Below are 20,206 nucleotides of genomic sequence, written 5' to 3'. Positions count from 1 at the left end.
ATTGCTGGTGCTGTGAAGGCATTGCACTAATTACTATACCAAACATGCTGCCACAGGAATCTGAGGTTAACTTTATTTTTTAAATAGAAAGACGCAGAAAGTGGTAAGTGTTTGGAACAAACTGTTGGAGGAAGTAATTGAAACATTACAACTTTTAAGAAACATTTGGATGGATATATTGATGAGAAAGATTTGGAGGGATAATGATCAAACACAGGCAGGTGGGCTCATGTGAGTCGGGCAATCTGGTTGGCATTGGCAGAGTCAGCACCAAGGCGGGGGGGGGGGGGACATCCATGGGCATTGCCCTCCCAAATGAGGTGCTGTGCCCCCCATACTGTCGCGGCCATTGCTCGCCATCAGACCCGCCCCCACCCACTCTGGCGTCATTAGCGTGCGTCAAGTGTCACTAGCAGCTAATGACGCTTGATGCCATAAAAGCAGCACTCTCGGCACCTACATATGGAGGAGTGGATGATGGTAACAGCACCCTCCTCCCCCTCTGAGCGAGTTTATGAGCGTTGCACCGTGCCCCCACCAACACGCTAATGATGCCCTCTAAAATTTATCTGGCGCTGACGCTGGGCATGTGAAAGTTGGGCTGAAGGTCTGTTTCCAGATTACTACGAGGTCAAAGGTGCTCTGAGATTCAACTCAACGAGCTGTTCCACTTGTGCACCCACCCGCACTGCATTAAGATGTCAGCTTAGATTCCGTGCTCCAGATTCTTAATTTCAGTTTGAACAAGCAAACATTTGACCCAGAAGTCCTTTCATGGTGAACCAGGCTGACACCTGCAGCTGAAGTGAGAAAGATTAATTGAGACAATGAGGCATTTGATTATGAAGCACTGCTACATGACACTTGCTGTCATCAAGCTTCAGTCTAAGGTTGGGTAGGTGAACTTTCTTGCTTTGCCTGACATTGGGTGAAACGTTATTATTAACAGAATTGTGGATTTTATTTTGCAAATTAGAAAAGGAAGGAAGCAGTTGGTGCAGAATATGCAGTTTCAGAAAAATCATTCCCATGTCACAAGTTTCTGCAGGAGCCACACAAATTGCTTTGTAAACATTCACCCTTCACTTTTAAGTGCTGTCACATAATGGCTCCACTTTAATGCTATTTCTCAAGTCCTAATGTAAGAAATCCAGTGCGCAAGTTCCCAGCAACAACGCCACCCTCCCACTGTGCCTCGTCCAGCTAAACAGAGCATTCCAATTTGTCAGGTATTGAACACCAACAGAGTAAAAATAATTCAAAACGCTATCATAGGAAGACAATCAATTAATGGGCCAAAAAACTATAAACACCGATCAAATATGTTGGAGCTTGAGGGCCCATAAAATGCTATTTTGCAAACCCAGATTAAAAGAACACCAGAAGTAAATGCAGATGGGAGGGCATTGACTCGTGTGGAGAGTCACTGTTCCAACTATCCATCAGGCATCATGACACTGAATTAAGCATTGTTCCTCCAGAGTTCATGCTGCATTACTTCCAAGAAAAGTGTATCCTTCCTCTGAGTTTGCTCCATGTTGTCAAACCAAAGTCCCAAACACCACAGAAATACTTTAACCTTGGACTCCAACCCCAATCCCAATCCCCTCCTTTCATCTAAACTGGGGTTGAACAATTGCAAATTCACCTGCCTGTGCAGAATTTGTTTGGAATGCATGAAGCAAACTGCTCTGAATTGATGTTGAGGCATTAAACTTGTACCTTTGGTCCTGAATACTTTTCTAATGAACTCCCAAGTGGCCAAGAATATAAAGGAGCCATAAAAACACAAATGCTGTAGAAACTCAGCAGGTCAAACAGTGTTCTCTAGCAAAGATAAAGATGCATAACCAATATTTCAGGCTTGAGCCTTTTATCAAGGTATCAAGTATAAGGGAGGCACTGATCCTGCATAATGTTTGAACATCTTAGTTAATATTCAGGAAAATGATAATGAGACCATCTGTGTGATCAATTATTCTGTTTTGGGGAAGTGTGGCCTATTGGATAATTGGAGATAATGTGCTTTTCAGGTCAGATACTATTGGCAAAGGCTACATCTTTAACTCAACAAGGTTGACAGAAGAAGATGAGGACCAGACAAATAGCACATCTGAAGCAGTGAATTTCAAAACAAATCAAGCAGCATTTTTTGACTTGGATAAGAATGTTTTTCTCCCAGTTGACAACATCATCCTAATTTCTTACTGAAATGAAATGCATCTTCTAACTACGGTCCGCTTTTAAATTTAGAGCACATCCTTGTATTTTAATCTGCAGTATGTTCATATTGCTCACGGATACTATGTTTTCTTAAAAGCAGAGCATCAAAGTCTCAAACACGCCTTGCAGCATTAAATCACAGCAACAATTTTGTGACTGGGTTAAAGCTCTCTTTCCAGGTCTCCAGGAAGCTGAACAGGCAATGATTGCAATAAAGGCAATTTCCTCACCAATTTAATCAGCCTTGATGTGAAAAATTACAAGGATGTCGATCACTGGTGATGAAAGATGGCCACTGCAATAAAACACCATGCTGTAGGTGAGATAGAATGTGGATGGAATTATGGGTTATAGATGCATATTAGGAGATCGTATAAATTTCAATTTGTGAGATGATGATTTCAACACATCTCAAAATGATGTGAAATGTAATCTAAGCATCATAGCCATCTGAAATGGGAAGGGATGGAAAGGAAAAAAATCAAGGAGATTAAAGAGCAAACACAGTTGGAGTAGCAATTAGCGCAATGCCTTTACAGTGCCAGCCATTGGGACTGGGGTTCAAATCCCACACTGTCTGTAAGGAGTTTTTTATGTTCTCCCCTTGTCTGTATGGGTTTTCCCCGGGGGCTCCAGTTTCCTCCCACCGTTCGAAACCTAACGGGGCTGTAGATTCATTGGGTGTAATTGGGCGATACAGACCCTTGGGGTGAAATGGCCTGTTACCGTGTTGACTATATGTCTAAATGTCTAAAAAAAAGATTGTCATCAGAAAATAAAGAAAAAAATTGGGTTCTGTCCTCAGAAATTGACCATTACTGGGCATCATGAGGTATTATTGATCAGTGAGATTAGGAAATTTTTGTTGTGTTTGAAAGATAGATATAAAAGATAAAGTTAAAAAAAATAAATAATTGCAATTTAAAGGCCCAACATCACTCAGCCATTCAGTTCATCTATTAATTTAATCCTGTTTTTACAGGATCGAGATAAAACACAATGCTGGAGAAACTCAGCAGATCAAACAGTATCCTTTATATAGCAAAGATAAAAATACGTAACCAATGTTTCGGTCTTGAGCCCTTCAGAAAGGTATGTAAAAATTTCGGCAGGCATCTGAATAACAGGGTAAAGGGGCATGGTCGCAAAGGCAGGAGATAATAGGTGGAGAAGGGAGGGAGGGGACAGCAGCAAGGGGAGGAGGGATGGCTCGGTGAATAGAGAGGGAGGGGGTTGGAGAGCAGGTTAAGAGAAACCGGAAAAGTTGATGTTAATGCCATCCAACTGGACAGTGCCCAGACGGAAAATCAGGTGTTATTCCTCTAATTTACAGGTGGTCTTGGTGGGATAATACACGAGACCATAGACAGACATATAAGTATTGATGTGTGATGCAGAGCAGAAATGGTTGGCCACTGGAAAGCCACTGTCACTGGTGTGGTCAGAGCAAACATGCTCAGAGAAGCAAACTCCCAGTCTGCGCCCAGTCTCTCCGATGTAGAGAGGACCACAAAGGGAACATTGGATGCAGTAAATCAATCCTGAGGAGAACCCACCTATGAGGTATAAATATAATATATATTTTTTAAATGAAGTGGTGGGTACCTGAAATGCATTGCTGAGGGCAGTGGTTGAGGCTGGTACAATAGTGATATTTAAAAGATTGTGAATGGCACATGGATGAAAGAAAATGGGAGGGAAATGGGCTGTGAGGTAGGGAAGGGTTAGATTGATTACTTATAATGAGTCGGCACAACATTGTAGGCTGAAGGATGTATGCTGTGCTTAACTGTTTTATCTTCCTAACAAGCTCTTGACTTGGTAATACCTTGAAAACCTACTTCATCAATTGATTGTAAACTATGACCTACCCTGAACCCACAGCACCTCCTCATTAATCAGGAGGTGCGGTGGGTCCAGAGTTGAGAATGGCAAAGCTATCAGCCCCTGTCTTAACAAACTTTTTCAGGAGTACTTTATGTGGTACAGTAGCTACAAAGCTTCAGACTGGAAGTCAGTACAGAGAATCTACAAAATAGCCAAGATCACTGGTGTCTACTTTTCGACGATGACATCATTTACCAAGCACATTGCTCAAATATGGCTCAAAGAATGAGTGAAAACCCTTTCCATCCAGCATACAGTATTTTTCATCCAATTACATTAAGATGGTGATGCAGGACCATCAAAACCAGGACTGCCAGGCTAGGAAACAGCTTCTTCCTACAGGCTGTGAGATTGATAAACAGTGTCTTGTGATGTATGATTATTATATACTGTGTAGGGTGTGTGTATTTGTGTGCATTATGGTCTAAAGAAAAACTTGTATATGCACAGACAAATGATAATACGAGGTTGGTGCAGAGATGAGGGGGGTTAGCCTATCATGAGACATTGAGTCATCTGGGACTGAACTTGCTGGAATTTAGAATAATAAAGAGGGGATCTTATAGAAATATATAAAATTACAAAAGCCATAGATAAGATGGAAATTGACAAATTGTATCAATTAGTGGGGGAAACTAGAACTAGGGGACATAACCATAAAATTCGGGGTAATAGATTTAGGACTAAGATGAGGAGGATCTGATTTTCCCAGAGAGTGGCGAATCTGTGGAATTCGCTGGCCATTGAAGCGGGAGAGGCTAACTCTATAACTAAACAGCACCAGAAGTAGATACTCAGTTCATAAGCACATACCAGCCCACTACAAGGCCTTACCACTTCACTGCTTCTCTGCTTGGGAGCCATGGAGACTTAACAAAACTTCACGAGTTGAATATCTTAATTCACCTCAGTTATCATAATTGGTTGCAGGCTTTAAGGTGGTCTCTACGAGCAACATCTAATTTAGTGATGACATCTAAGTTTGTATCTTCATTTTTCTCTTTGACATGATATGTTGGGTAATGAGACAATGAACATTCCCAGAACTCTACAACACATCTTCAGCTACAGATGAATAATTTATTTGGTATTGACTGGCAATATCTTTAACACCTTTTCATCCACCATCTTTCCAGTCGATTTTCTGATTCAATCTAAAAACATATGAATATTCTTGGCTTTTCACTCAGACAAATTCGATGAAATTCCTCCCTTCCAATTATCATCTGCAAACTTGACCCCTTTATAATGGGCTACCCAATGCAAAATTCTGTAAAATCAAGGTTTACATCTCGGTTTAAGACTCTCGTTTTCCTGCAGTACACAACACAGTGCTGGAGAAACTAAGCAGGTCATCACACAGTATTTATAGGATGCAAAGAAAGTCGACATTTTGGGCCTGAGCCCTTCTTTGGAACTTTCAAAAATCAAGCAGGTGCCTGAATAAAAAAGTGGGGAGAGTGGGGGCGAGAAGAGTACAGTCTAGCAGGTAAATAGATGGAACGAGATGGAGGGTACAAAAGAAAAAAGCTGAGAAGTGAAGAGGACAGAGGGCTTACAGGAGAAGGAAGGGGTAGGGAGTTGTTTGAAGGAAGACAGAGAGACGAGGTAAACGAGAGGTTTAACAGAAACCAAAGGTCAATATTGATGCAGTTTCTGTCGGAGACAGTCAAGATGGAATACAAGGTGTTGTTCCTCCAATTTAAATTCCTCGAAGTTATTATCTTGAGGATGTTTCCTGAAACATACTAATATTATCATGAAGAAAGCATATTAGAGAACTTGGGGTTAAGGTATTAGTGGATATGGGAACTGCAGGGGTGCTTTATGTCTTAAATGTGTTGTCATACATTAAGTGTAATAAGAGAAAACTAAGAGATGAAAATGGGGAAAAGGGGGATGGAGGTGGCGAAGAGGTGGAAAAGAGATGTATGCAAGATACAAGATGGCCATGTTGAACTATATGACTATAAACATTAATGGAATACATAACCAAATTAAAAGGAAGAGCCTACTAAATTTATTGAAGAAGGAAAAAATTGATATAGCATTTGTGAAGGAAAAGCATCTAATTGAAGCGGAACATAACAAACTAAAGAGAGACTGGGTAGGACACATAATGGCAGCATCCTATAATTCAAAAGCTAGAGGTGTAGCCATATTAGTTAACAAAAATGTACCAATCAAAATAGAGAAGGAAATAATAGATCCGGCAGGGAGGTATGCAATGATAAAGTGTCAGATATACTCAGAATTTTAGAATTTGCTCAATATATATGCGCCTAACAAGGAGAATCAAAAGTTTATGCAGGATATTTTTTTGAAGATTGCAGACACACAAGGAATATATTGATAGGAGGGGATTTTAAACTTAATTTGGTCCCAATGTTGGATAAAACTGGACAAAAGACGAGCAAAAAGAATAAAGTAGCCAAATTTATGGTTAAATCAATGCAGGAAATAAAACTTATGGATATATGGAGGAGGCAACACCCAAGAAAGAAGGAATTTTCATATTATTAGAGTCGGCTCAAAACTTACTCAAGGTTTGATATGTTTTTGTTGTCAGCCCATATTAGGAAAATTGAGTATAAAGCTAGACTACTATCAGATCATTCACCCTTATTATTAGCAATAGAACTGGGGGACATCCCATCAAGAACACATATATGAAGGTTAAACTCCATGCTACTGAAAAGACAGGAGCTTATTGAAAGCCAAATTAAAACATTTTTTGAAATAAACAGGATCAGTGAAAGACAAATTTATATTATGGGACGCAATGAAAGCCTTCATAGAGGGCAGATAATAAGTTATGTGACTAAGATAAAAAAGGATTACAATTGGGAAATAGAGCAGTTGGAAAGGGAGATAGTAAGTACAGAAAAGGAATTAGTAAAAAGGGATGATATAACGAAAAGGAGAGAATTGGCGGACAAAAAAATTAAATGCGAAACATTACAAACGTTGAAGGAGGAGAAGAACATAATAAAAACAAAGCCAAAGTATTATGAACTGGGAGAAAAAACACATAAAATATTAGCTTGGCAACTTAAAACAAAACAAGCTAACAATACCGGCATCAAGGAAAAAAGATAAACAAATTACATATAATCCAACAGAGATTAAAGAAAATTTTAAGGAGTTTTATGAACAATTGTATCAAACTGAGAACGAGGGGAAAGATGATAAAATAGAGGAGTTTTTTAGCTAAAATTGAACTGCCGAAATTGTAAGAAGAGGAACAAAACAAACTAATAAAACCATTTGAAATAGAGGACGTACAGGATATATTAAAAAAGCTGCAGAACAATAAAACACCAGGAGAGGATGGATTTCCAATAGAATTGTATAAAACATTTAAAGAGTTATTAATTCCTCCTCTCCTGGAAGTAATGAACCAGATAGAAGAAACACAAAACTTGCCAGGTTCATGTAAGACAGCAATAGACGGGGAAGGACCCATTAACACCAGCATCATATAGACCAATATCTCTACTTAACTCAGACTATAAGATAATAGCGAAATTATTAGCAAACAGATTGGCCGATTGTGTACCTAAAATAGTAAAACAACATCAATCTGGATTTATTAAGAAAAGACGAACAGCGGACAATGTCTGTAAACTTATTAATCTAATCCGCGCAGTTCAAGGAAATAAGAAACCAACAGTGGCTGTTGCTTTAGATGCAGAAAAAGCCTTTGACAGAGTAGAGTGGAACTACTAATTTAAAGTATTACAGAAGTTAAATCTACCATAAAAATATATAAATTGGATTAAAGCATTATATAATGGACCATTGGCGTAGGTAGCAGTAAATGGATATGTATTGAGTCACTTTAAATTAAGTAGGTCAACTAGACAGGGATGTCCACTATCCTCCTCATTGTTCGCCTTAGCAATAGAACCTTTGGCAGAACTGATAAGAATAGAAAATAAAATAAATGGGATAAAAATAAAGGAGAAGTATAAAATCAGTTTATTTGCAGATGACATCATAGTATACCTAACAGAGCCAGAGATATCAATAAAAGAATTACATAAGAAAGTGAAGGAATATGGAGAAATATCGGGGTACAAGATCAACACAACTAAAAGTGAAGTGATGCCAATGAGTAACACAGACGATACAGAATTTTAAAAAGAATCACCATTTAAATGGCAAACACAAGCAATCTGATACTTAGGGATCAGGTTAGATAATAACTTAAGCCACTTGAACAAACTAAATTATTAGCCACTAACAAAGAAAATGCAGGAAGACTTAGAACATTGGAAAGAATTATTGCTAATGTTGATAGGGAGGGTAAACTGCATTAAAATGAACGTGTTCCCAAGGATACAATACTTATTTCAAACGTTACCAGTTCCTTTAACAGAAAAATTCTTCAATGAACTAAAGAGAATAATAAGGAATTTTTTGTGGAAACGGAGGAAACCAAGGGTAGCGTTAGATAAATTAGCAGAGAGGTATAATCAAGGTGGTTTGCAGTTACCAAATTTTAGAAATTATTATAGAGCCGTACAATTAAGGTACTTATCAGATTTTTACCAGACAAGGGAAAAACCAGACTGGACTAAGATAGAACTAGATAAAATAGGGGAGAAGGTATACTTTATAAGTGGGATGAAAAGCTGGTGCAATATAAAAACTCACCAGTACTGCATCATTTAGTTAATACATGGAAGAAAATCCACTTAGAAAGGTAAAAAATGAATTATCAAATACCAAAATTATTATTGGCGCAAAATCCACTAATCTCTTTTACAATAGATAACCTTTCCTTTAGAGAATGGGAGAGAAAAGGAATCAAAAGAATATTAACATTTGAACAGATGAAGTACAAATATGGAATAAATGGTACAATGTTTACATATCATCAATTGAAAGCTTATTTAAAGGATAAATTGGGAAACAGCTTGAGATTACCTGAAGGAAGCAGCTTTGAATATGTAATTACAGACACAATGATAATTAAAAGATTTATAACCAACATGTACATTAAGCTGCAAGATAAGGAAAATGAAATAAACTATAAACCTAAGCAGAAGTGAAAAAAGGATCTAAACATAAAGATAAAAAATGAAGTATGGGAAAAATTATGTTCTAGAACTATGAAGAATACAATAAACACAAGGGTTACTCATCAAAAATTTAAAAAATGGGATTCAACATTATCAGATAGATGTTTTCGCTGTAAGAAGGAAATGGGAACATTACATGCAACTTGGACATGTACGAAAGTAAATACGTTTTGGGAAGAACTAAATTAGATACTAAATAAAATTACAAAAAAAAATACCAAAAAAACCAGAGATACTTCTTTTAAGTAACATAAGAAGTAGAGAATTAGGCCTCAAATTGGATAAAGTGCAAAAAAAAATTTCATTATGATAGCCTTAGCGATAGCAAAAAATGTATAATGTCAACTTGGAAAATGGAAGAGAGCCTGAGTAAACAGCAATGGTACATGGAAATGAATAAATGTATTCTATCGGAAAAAATAACATAATTAAAAAAATAAAGTCACAATGTTTGAACAAATTTGGGAACCATACATGGAACATATCAGAGAGCGCTTACCTACGACCTCCATCCCCTAGAATGAGAATGAAAATGATAAGAAGACAAAACGACTAGATTCAGTGTGTAATAAATAGATGATGCATTTTTCTTGTTTATTTTCCTTTATGTGAAGATATTGTTTTATGGTTTTATTATATTATATTATATTTATGGGTTTTGGAGGTGGGTGGGTACAGGGGAGGGAGGGAAAGGGGAAAAAAAAAGGGAGAAAAGACCACTGTGTAAATTTAATGAGAAACATTTGGTTGATATGGTTCATAGTGTGAAAAATTTAAAAAAATATTAAAAAAGGAAAGCATATTAGTGTCTCGACTTCCTCAGGGGTTTGCAGAGGTTTGGTATAACATCTTAACCCTTGACAAACATCTACCGATGTGTAATGGAAAGTGTGCTGACTGGCTGATCACTGCCTGGTTTGGGGGCACCAATACATCAGAGTGGAAAGCTCTGTAAAAGGTAGTGGATGCAGCCCAGTACATCACAGACAAAACTCTTTCCAGCATTGACAATATCTACATGGTACTCTGCTATCAAAGAGAAGCAGCGACCATCAAGATTTCACACCACTCAGGAATGCTCTATTCTCACTGCTGCCATCAGGAAGTAGGATTTAGTGCCACAAGCCATGTACCACCAGGTTCAGGAATAGTTCTTACCCCTTCGGCATCAGCCTCCTAAACAACAGATTCAGAGACTCATTTAACGACTCTTATCTTGCACATTGTTCATCATTGAATATTGTATTGCATAGTTAGTTTACATTGCTCTTTTTTGTCTACATATCTTTTTTCCTTGTGTGTAGATAACAGCTACTGATAAACAGACATTCTGTCTGTCCAGCACGTGATGTTGTGTATGCACCCTGACAATAAATCTGATCTTTGACTTTGTGGGTGGCCACAATTTGGCAGTATGCGAGGCCATGGACAAAAACACCAGTTTGGCAATGGTGTGTGAGATTAAAATGGTTGGCCACTTGCTGTTACAGCACACAAAGCAAAGGGGCTCAATGAAACAATCTCCCAGTCTGCGTCCAGTCTCCTTGATATTGAGCAGGCCACATGAGGAGCACTGGATGCAGTTAATGTCCCCCACAGATTCACAAGTGTGGCTTCACTTGGAAGAACTGTTTGGGGCCCTGAATGGTAGTGAGGGAGGAGGTGTAAGTTAAAGTATTGCACTTGTAGTCACGGGGGGTAGGTAGCAAGATGGCGAGTGGTGGGAAGGGATGAGTGGATGAGGGGGTCGTAGAGGGAGTGAACCCTATAGAAAACAGAGATGGAAGGGGAATATGTGGCTGGAGGTGGGATGCCATTTTCCTGTAATGACCTGAATACGTCTGATCTTTCTTGGAATTACATGCTGTTCTTTTGGTGAAGCATCACACACTTCAACTCTCATTTTAAGGCAATTCCTCCTCTCTACTCTCTCTTCACAGACATCTGTTTCCATGATCTTTTGTCAAGTAGAGGTTGTACATTCAAAATTCTTCCTGTGAAATTGCAAATGAACCTCATGAGAACCTCCCTCGTGCCACTACGTCACTGCACATTCAGCAATAATGATTGCAGACACATTTTCACTAACCTTTTTCTATAGATTAACTCGTCGATAACTTGCAGATTAATGAAAGCTTGCCAGTGGCTATACTTTGTGAGGAGTTTGAGATTTGCTATATCACCAAACGAAGTCGAAAATTTCTACAGGTGTACCATGGAGAATATTCTGTCTGGTTGCATCACTGTCTGGTATAGAGGTGCCAATACACAGGGGGGAAAAAAAAACTAGAGCCTTGTTAACTCGGCCTGCGACATCACGGGCACCAGTCTTCATTCCACTGAGGCAGTGTCTTAAGAAACCAGTCTCTATCTTCAAGGTCCCCATCGCTCAGGCCAGGCCCTCTTCACACTGCTACCATCAGGAAAGAGGTACAGGAGCCTGAAGTCGACCAGTCAGTGGGACAAGGACAGCTTCTTCTCTTCTGTCATCAGATTTCTGAATGAACCACAGGCACAGCTTCACTTTCTCCTATTTTCTTCCACTATTTATTACTTTGAAATGTAATTCATAGCAATATTTGCACTCTAATGCAGTTGAAAAACAATGAATTTAATGGCATGTTCATGACAATAAATACTGATATTTAATTTTCACTGAATTTTCTTTCCCCATTGGATGGCTCAGCTCAAGCACAGTGTTTTAAATTCCTACTGATAAGGTAGCTTCAATGTTGTCAATTCCTTTTAAAATATTGTATAAAATCTCTGCCTCCTTGCTCTCTCCACTCCAACAATATAAAATGTACTTGAATTCAAACTTTTCTTAGTTCTGACATAAGGTAACTGACCTGAAAGTAAGTTTGTTTCTCAAACCACAGAAGCGTCAGGAATTCTGATTTTGAGCCTTTCTTCATTTCATAACTACATATTTGCACTTTCCTCCTCCACAGGAACAGCTTGCATTGTGTCCCAAATTCTACTTCCTCTTTTGCTGTAATTGTTTGAGTGACATCACTGTAAAAACATCATGGATTATGATTGGAAACTCAAAACCTCCCCAACGCCCTCCAAATCATATTCACTGAGCTTGTGGCCAGTTTTTTGCTTTATAAAATGCAATGAATATTTATTATTCTGACAGTATCATCAATTGACTTGCCCTTGCACATTTATGTTTCGCAATGTCTGATGTGGCAAATGAGAGGAAGTACAGCCTGAAGTCACCATGGAAAAATGCATGGGATCCACAGTGAAATGATGATTTTACATGATTCCATGTAAGACTAAGAATAGTGGTGGAAGGATGTTATTCTGGCTGGCAGTCCATGACAAGTGGTGTTCTGCAGGGATCAGTGTTAGCACCCCTGCATACAAAATGACTTGGATGAAAAGGTAGTTACATGGGTTAGTAAATTTACAGATGACATTAACATTGGTGGAGCTGTAGTCAGTGAAGAGGGCTGTCAAAGAACATAACAGGATCTAGATCGGTTACAGATATGGCAAAGAAATTCAGATAACATTTAATCTGGATAACACGAGATATTAATATAACCATATAACCACTTACAGCACAGAACAGGCCAGTTTGGCCCTACTAGTCCATGCCGTAACAAATCCCCACCCTCCTAGTCCCACTGACCAGCACCCGGTCCATACCCCTCCAGTCCTCTCCTCTCCATGTAACGATCCAGTCTATCCTTAAATGTAACCAATGATCCCACCTCCACCACGTCTGCCGGAAGCTCATTCCACATCCCTACCAACCTTTGCGTAAAGAAATTTCCCCTCATGTTCCCCTTATAATTTTCCCCCTTCAATCTTAAACCATGCCCTCTAGTTTGAATCTTCCCCACTCTTAATTGAAAAAGCCTATCCACATTTACTCTGTCTGTCCCTTTTAAAATCTTAAACACCTCTATCAAGTCCCCCCTCAATCTTCTATGCTCCAGAGAAAAAAGCCCTAGTCTGCACAACCTTTCCCTGTAACTCAAACCTTGACATCCTGTCAACATTCTCATGAACCTTCTCTGCACTCTCTCTATTTTGTTTATATCTTTCCTATAATTTGGTGACCAAAACTGTACCCAGTACTCCAAATTTGGCCTCACCAATGTCTTGTACAATTTCATCATAATCTCCCTACTCTTGAATTCAATACTCCGATTTATGAAGGCCAACATTCCAAATGCCTTCTTCACCACACCATCTACCTGAGTATCAGCCTTGAGGGTATTATTTACCATCACTCCTAAATCCCTTTGTTGCTCTGCACATCTCAATAGCCTACCATTTAATGCATATGACCTATTTAGATTTGCCTTTCCAAAATGTAATACCTCACACTTATCTGTATTAAATTCCATCAGCCATTTCTCAGCCCACACCTCCAGCCTTCCTAAATCACCTTTTAATCTACAGTAATCTTCCTCACTGTTCACAACACCACCAATCTTTGTATCATCCGCAAACTTGCTTATCCAATTCTCCACCCCCACTTCCAGATCGTTAATATATATAACAAACAATAGTGGACCCAGGACCAATCCCTGAGGAACTCCACTAGTCACCGGCCTCCAATTGGACAAACAATTTTCTACCACTACTCTCTGACACCTCCCATCCAACCATTGCTGAATCCATTTCACTACCTCCTTATTTATACCTAATGCCTCCACCTTTTTTCCTAACCTCCTGTGGGGAACTTCGTCAAAAGCTTTACTAAAGTCTAAATAGACAACATCCACAGCTTTCCCTTCATCAAACTTTTTCGTAACCCCCTCGAAAAACTCAATCAGGTTTGTCAAGCATGATCTACCCCTGACAAAATCATGCTGATTACTCCCTATCAATCCCTGTACCTCCAAATATTTGTAAATACCATTCCTCAGAACACTTTCCATCAACTTGCCCACCACAGATGTCAGACTCACGGGCCTATAATTCCCAGGTTTACATTTGGACCCTTTCATAACAGCAGAACCACATGCGCCACCCTCCAATCCTTTGGCACTACCCCTGTGGCCAGTGACATCCTAAATATCTCTGTTAATGGCCCCACTATCTGTCCACAAGCCTCCCAGAGTGTCCTTGGGAATATTTTGTCCGGTCCCGGAGATTTATCCAGCTTTATCTTTTTCAATATAGCCATCACTACCTCCTCGGTTATCCTTATATGCTTCATGACCTCCCCACTATTTTTCTTTACTTCAACTGGTTCAATATTTTTTTCCCTAGTGAATACCGAGGCAAAGAAATCATTCAAAATTTCCCCCATTTCCTCCGACTTCTCACTTAGCCTACCCTCACTATCTACAAGGGGTCCAATTTTATCCCTCACTAATCTTTTACTTTTAATGTACCTATAGAAACCCTTTGGTTTTATTTTTACTCTGACTGCCAAAGCCTCTTCGTGCCTTTTTTTGGCCTTTCTAATTTCTTTCTTAAGATTCTTTCTACACTCCTTGTAGTCTTCCTTCAAATTCTCAGCTCCCTGCTCTTTATACCTCTTGTACACCTCCCTTTTTCTCCTAACCAAATTTCCAATATTCCTCGAAAACCAAGCCTCCTATGACTTCCAGCCTTTCCTTTGATTTTCACTGGGACATATCTACTCTGTACCCTCAAAATTTCTTTTTTGAATATCCTCCATTTTTCATTTACATCCTTACCTGAAAATATTCTGTCCCACTCAATACTCTCCAAATCCCTTCTTATTCCTTCGAAATTTGCTCTTCTCCAATCCAGAACCTCAACTTTAGGCCCCTCCTTACTCTTCCCCAAAACTACCCGAAAACTAACAGAGTTATGATCACTAGACCCAATTTGTTCTCCAACATTAATGTCTGATACCTGACCTAGCTCGTTCCCTAACAGGAGATCCAGTATTACACCGTCCCGAGTCGGTTCTTCTACTAATTGATTTAGAAAACAATCTTGAATACATTTAATGAACTCTAGCCCATCCAGCCCTCTAACTGTATGGGTATCCCAATCAATGTGAGGGAAGTTAAAATCTCCCGTGATCACTACCTTATGATTCTCACACATATACATTATCTCCCTACAAATTTGTTCCTCTAATTTTCTTGGCCCATTTGGTGGTCTGTAATACACCCCTATTAGCATCCTCATGCCTCCTTCACCCCTCAATTCCACCCAAACAACCTCACTGGACGATCCCTCCAGACCATCCTGCCACCTCACGGCAGTAATGTCCTCCTTAACAAGCGGAGCAATTCCTCCCCCTTTTTTACCCCCTGATCTATCACATCTAAAACAAATGTATCCTGGAATATTAAGTTGCCAGTCCTGCCCCTCCTGTAGCCAGGTCTCACTAATTGCCACAATATCATGATCCCAAGATTCTGTCCATGCTCTAAGCTCATCTACCTTGTTCACTATGCTTCTTGCATTAAAATATATGCATTTCAGAGAATGACCCTCACCTATATTGCACGTTGGGAGGTCAAATGTAAGGGAAAAACATGCAATTAATGGCAGGACTCTTTAAAAGCATTGACATGCAGTAGGATCTGGAAAGAAAATCATCTACCCTGCATCTCTCATAATTGTAGACACTTCGGTCAGGTCAGCCCTCAGCCTCCAATGCTCCAGAGAAAACAATCCCAAGTTTGTTTAACCTCATAGTTAATTTACGCTGATGCAGCTAAAAGGATCTCACTCTTGCAAAGAGAGTAACAGATGAGTGTAATTTAGCAATCAAATTCTGAATGTTTGAATAACTATTCACCTGCCCTTAGCCGGAAGTTGCCATTAGCCTCATCATTATGTTGACAGGTAAAGCTGAACCGTGATCTTACTTTTTTAATTGTGATTTTTTTTTTATCTGTTTCTGGAGCTCGATCTGTTGTCATTATATCAAATTTTACATGGCTGTATTTAGAAATGGACCTCCTGTGAAATATGTACTTGAAATTCTTGGGTCTGTCAGTTCTGACACAAACAGGAAAATGTTAGTTACCCTAAACCACAGAATTCCAAGTTGAGTCCCAGAGCTGTTATGTTCCCTGATGTAAGATCAGGTGCTATTCCTCAAGCTCTGTTTAAATCATACAGCAGACCAAAGGTAAACATCAATGTGGGAGCAGGATGGATGATACAGAGAATTAAAGTGACAGCAAATGGAAGCTCAGTTTGAGCTCTGTGGAGTGGTCGTTTGCTGTAAAACTGATCAACATTCAGTTTCTCCCATATGGAGAAGGTCAACTGTGACTACTTGAAGATACTGGAAGAAATGCAAATTAATAGCTGCTTTACATGGAAGGACTGCTTGGGTTCCTTGAAAGTGGAAAAGGATGAAGTGATGGGGAAGTTGCTGCATTTTCTGCAACTACCTGGTAACTTGCCCCATTAAAGTTTGTGGCTGATGGGGGTGGAAGAGTGAATCAGACAGACAAAAGGAGCAGTCCCTTCAGAATGTAGAGGTTGATCTCACAGGATCTCCACTCAGCCCAAGATCACCCAGACATCGATACAATATCAGGCTGCTTTTCATCATTACAGTTCAGCTTTCAACACCATTATCCCCTCAGTACTGGTAAGCAAGCTTCAAAACCTGACCCTCTGCACCCCTCTCTGCCACAGGAATCTTGACTCTCTCATCGGAAGACCACAGTCAATGATAAGAATCTCCTTCTTACTGCCAATCAACACGTGCACCTCAAGGATTCATGCTTTTTACACTCTGCACCCTCTACAACCATGACTGTGTGGCTAGGTACAATTCAAATACCATCTATAAGTTGGCCAATGACAAAAGGCAATGAGGAAGTGTACACGAGTGAGACAGATCAGCTAGCTGAGTGGTGTCACAACAACTTTACACTCAACATTAGCAAAACTGAGAAACTGATTGTGGATTTCAGAAAGGGAACACCAAGAAAACCCAAACCAGTCCTCTGAGGGGTAAGGAACTTCAAGTTGCTGTGTGTCAACATCTCTGAATATCTATCCTGGGACTCTCATGTCGATGCAATCATGAAGGCGGCTCGTCAATGGCTGTATTTGTTAGGAGTTCGAGGAAACTTGGATATGTCACCAAAGTCTCTTGTAAATTTCTGCAGGTGTACTGTGGAGAGCATTCTGGCTGGTTACATCACTGCCTGGTTTGGAGATGCCAATGCAGAGTTCAGAAAAAGACTACAGAGAGATGTGAACTTGGCCAGCACTATCATGGGCATTCGTCTTTACTTCATTCAGGACATCTGAAAGAGCTGGTGTCTCAAGAAAGCAGCCTCTATCATCAAGCATTCTTGCCACCCACCACCCTCATCACACTACTACCATCAGGAAGAAGAAAAAGGAGCCTGAAGATACACACAAAACCGGCTTCATCTGCTTCACCATCAAATTTTTGAACGGACAATGAACCCATCAACACTACCTCACTTTTTTCTCTATTTTGCACTAATTATTTTTAAATATTGAATTTACAGCACTGTAATTGAAAGCAATTTTGCATCTGTAATGCACAATACTGCTGCAGCAAAACAAAATTTTGTTGCACGTGTTCATGACAATAAAACCAGATTTGGATTCTGAAATAATTTGCTGAGGAAAATCATACTAAAGGTGGATAAAATAACGTGCAATAATCTTTTGAAGGTGAAAGCAGGTGGGAGAACTGCATCTGTTCTGTGGTTGGAAGCAGAGAGGGGATACCTGAAGTGGTGAGAAATGATGAATCAGCATGCTGTTGAGCAGACACACCTGAGAGTGTGAGTACATTAATCACAAAAAAAAGTTTGCAGGTGCAGCAGGTAAATCAAGGCAATTGGTAGGTTGGTCAACATTGCTGGAGGAATTGAATTTCAGGGAGGGAGGTTATGTTGCAACTATACAGGGTACTTACTGGTAACGCTGCACCTGGGGTTACTGCATGCAATTCTCGTCTCCTTACTTGAAAAATTAGGAGCCTTGGAGGCTGTGCTGTGGAGGATCACAGGGCTGGTTCCAGAAATGACGGGGTTAGCTTTTTGCAGGGAAATAGAGTAGCCTGGGATTATACTCATTGGAGTTTAGAAGAAATGGGGAGGTGGAAAGTTTCACAGAACTACATTAAATAATGAAGGAAATAATAAGATCAAAGCAGGGTAGGCGTTTCCAATGGCATTCAAGATTAGAACGGGGAGACATAGCTGCAAGATTCAAGGTGGTAGTTAAATTTACTATCCTGACACAGATAGAGGGACTGTTTCTCCCAAAGAGTAGTGAAATTCTCTTCCCAATGAAGCAGAAGAGGCTGCCTTATTAAAGGTATTTAAAACACAGATAGGTTGATATTAAGTAATTATGGGTCATTGGGAACCAGCAGGTAAATGGAGCTGAGTCCGTTACCAGATCACCTGAGATCTTATTAGAATTAGCTCAATTGTCTTTACTCCTGATCCTATTTCTTGTATTCTTTAACATACAGGATACAGAAGAGGTGCAATTGAGAGCTCTGTCTCAATTGTTGTATACCACAGAGAAGGGAAAAGGACATCTTGACAATACTGGTAAATGAAGTTTCATCACTGGACCAGATATGAAGAAGACATTCATAGATTGGAATGGAGCCTTCACAAGCAGGAAATTGGGAAGAAGTATAATTGAAATTGTAAGAGAAGTTGATGGGCTTTGTTTCATTTAACTGCTAGAATCACTCCTTATCTTTTGATTAGTTAAATCTCAAATGTCAAAAGCAAACGTATCCAATCAAATGTCACAGCCATTTATACATATTCCAGTCTGATTCCACCACATACACAGGAGCCAGTGCAAAACTTTTTACACTCTACACCCTGTAGATGTGCAGAACTTTAACCAAAGCTTGGATCTAATTCTGATTCCTAACTCGTGTTTAGTCCACGCTGAAATGCGCCTATTCACAGGGTGCACCTATTCACGGGTTGCACCCATTCGCAAGATTATTCCAAATGACAACTTCTGCAGGACAAGTGAAAATGCTTCAAGAAAACCTGTCATAATTTGACATTTAAGAAAGTCAAAAGTATCGAAGTGTTTGTCCTGAATTAATTAAGTAGATGTTTGTTCAGTAAGGGACAACTATTGTTATCTGTCAGTTTACTTTATAAATGAAGATCCCCATCTAGAAAATACAGAGCAAACCATAATCACCATGTTCAATTCAAACTGGATTAATTTTTGATATTTGCACATTATCACTGAATTAATATGTGACAACTTTTTAATTCAAAATTTAGAAACTCTTACCAACCAATATGTTCATTGGTTGTTTTCAAGTTTTATTACTTCTCTAGGAATTTGCATTGCAAGCACAAAAATGGAAGTTGTTCTATTTTTCCAATTATAGCCCATTTGTGTATTTCATTTGTGTCTGTTAATATAAGCAAATGACTTAGAACATAGAATATTACAGGCCTTCAGCCCACAATGTTGTTGTGAACTATGACCGCAGAGCCCACCTCACTGACAAAAGACAAAGGAGGAAAAACCCAACACCCAACCCCAACCAATCAATTTTCCCTTGCAACCGCTGCAACCGTGTCTGCCTGTCGCGCATCGGACTTGTCAGCCACAAACGAGCCTGCAGCTGACATGGACATTACCCCTCCATAAATCTTCGTCCGCGAAGCCAAGCCAAAGAAGAAAGCTACTCCGCAACAATCTAATGTTTCCCTCCTTCACACATGTAACCCTATATTTCTGATATCTATATGCTTATCTAACAATATTTTGAATGTTCCTATTGTACCAGCCTCCATCACCAACTCCAGCAATGCATTCTAGGCACCCACCATGATGTGTTTAAAAAAAACTTACTTCTGACATCTGTCCTAAACCTTCTTCCACTCACCTTAAACAGATATCCTCTGGTATTTGCTATTGTCACCCCTAGAAACAGATGCTGGCTGCCCACCTCATCTAAGCTTGTATACCTCCATTAAGTCACATCTCATCCTTCGTTGTTCTAAAGAGAAAAACCTGCATGATTTTAAATGTTTCATAAACATCTCACATCT

At 39.4% G+C, this 20,206-nt stretch overlaps 1 protein-coding gene across 11 annotated transcripts in view; it reads right to left on the bottom strand.

Moving 5' to 3' along the window:
- The window catches only part of sobpa (sine oculis binding protein homolog (Drosophila) a), a 427,151-nt gene that overhangs the window by 216,428 nt on the left and 190,517 nt on the right, over positions 1-20,206 (bottom strand). The window contains exon 1 of one of the 11 annotated variants that reach the window (XM_069887505.1): positions 12,047-12,156. The exons of the other annotated variants lie outside the window; for them this stretch is intronic. The gene's annotated coding sequence lies outside the window, so the exon portion shown is untranslated. Of the gene's footprint in view, positions 1-12,046; positions 12,157-20,206 lie in introns of those variants that run through there. 11 annotated transcript variants of the gene reach the window in all.

Source organism: Narcine bancroftii, chromosome 6 (genome assembly GCF_036971445.1).
Source record: "Narcine bancroftii isolate sNarBan1 chromosome 6, sNarBan1.hap1, whole genome shotgun sequence".
Classification (NCBI taxonomy): domain Eukaryota; kingdom Metazoa; phylum Chordata; class Chondrichthyes; order Torpediniformes; family Narcinidae; genus Narcine; species Narcine bancroftii.
This window is presented reverse-complemented; position numbering and strand designations above follow the sequence as displayed.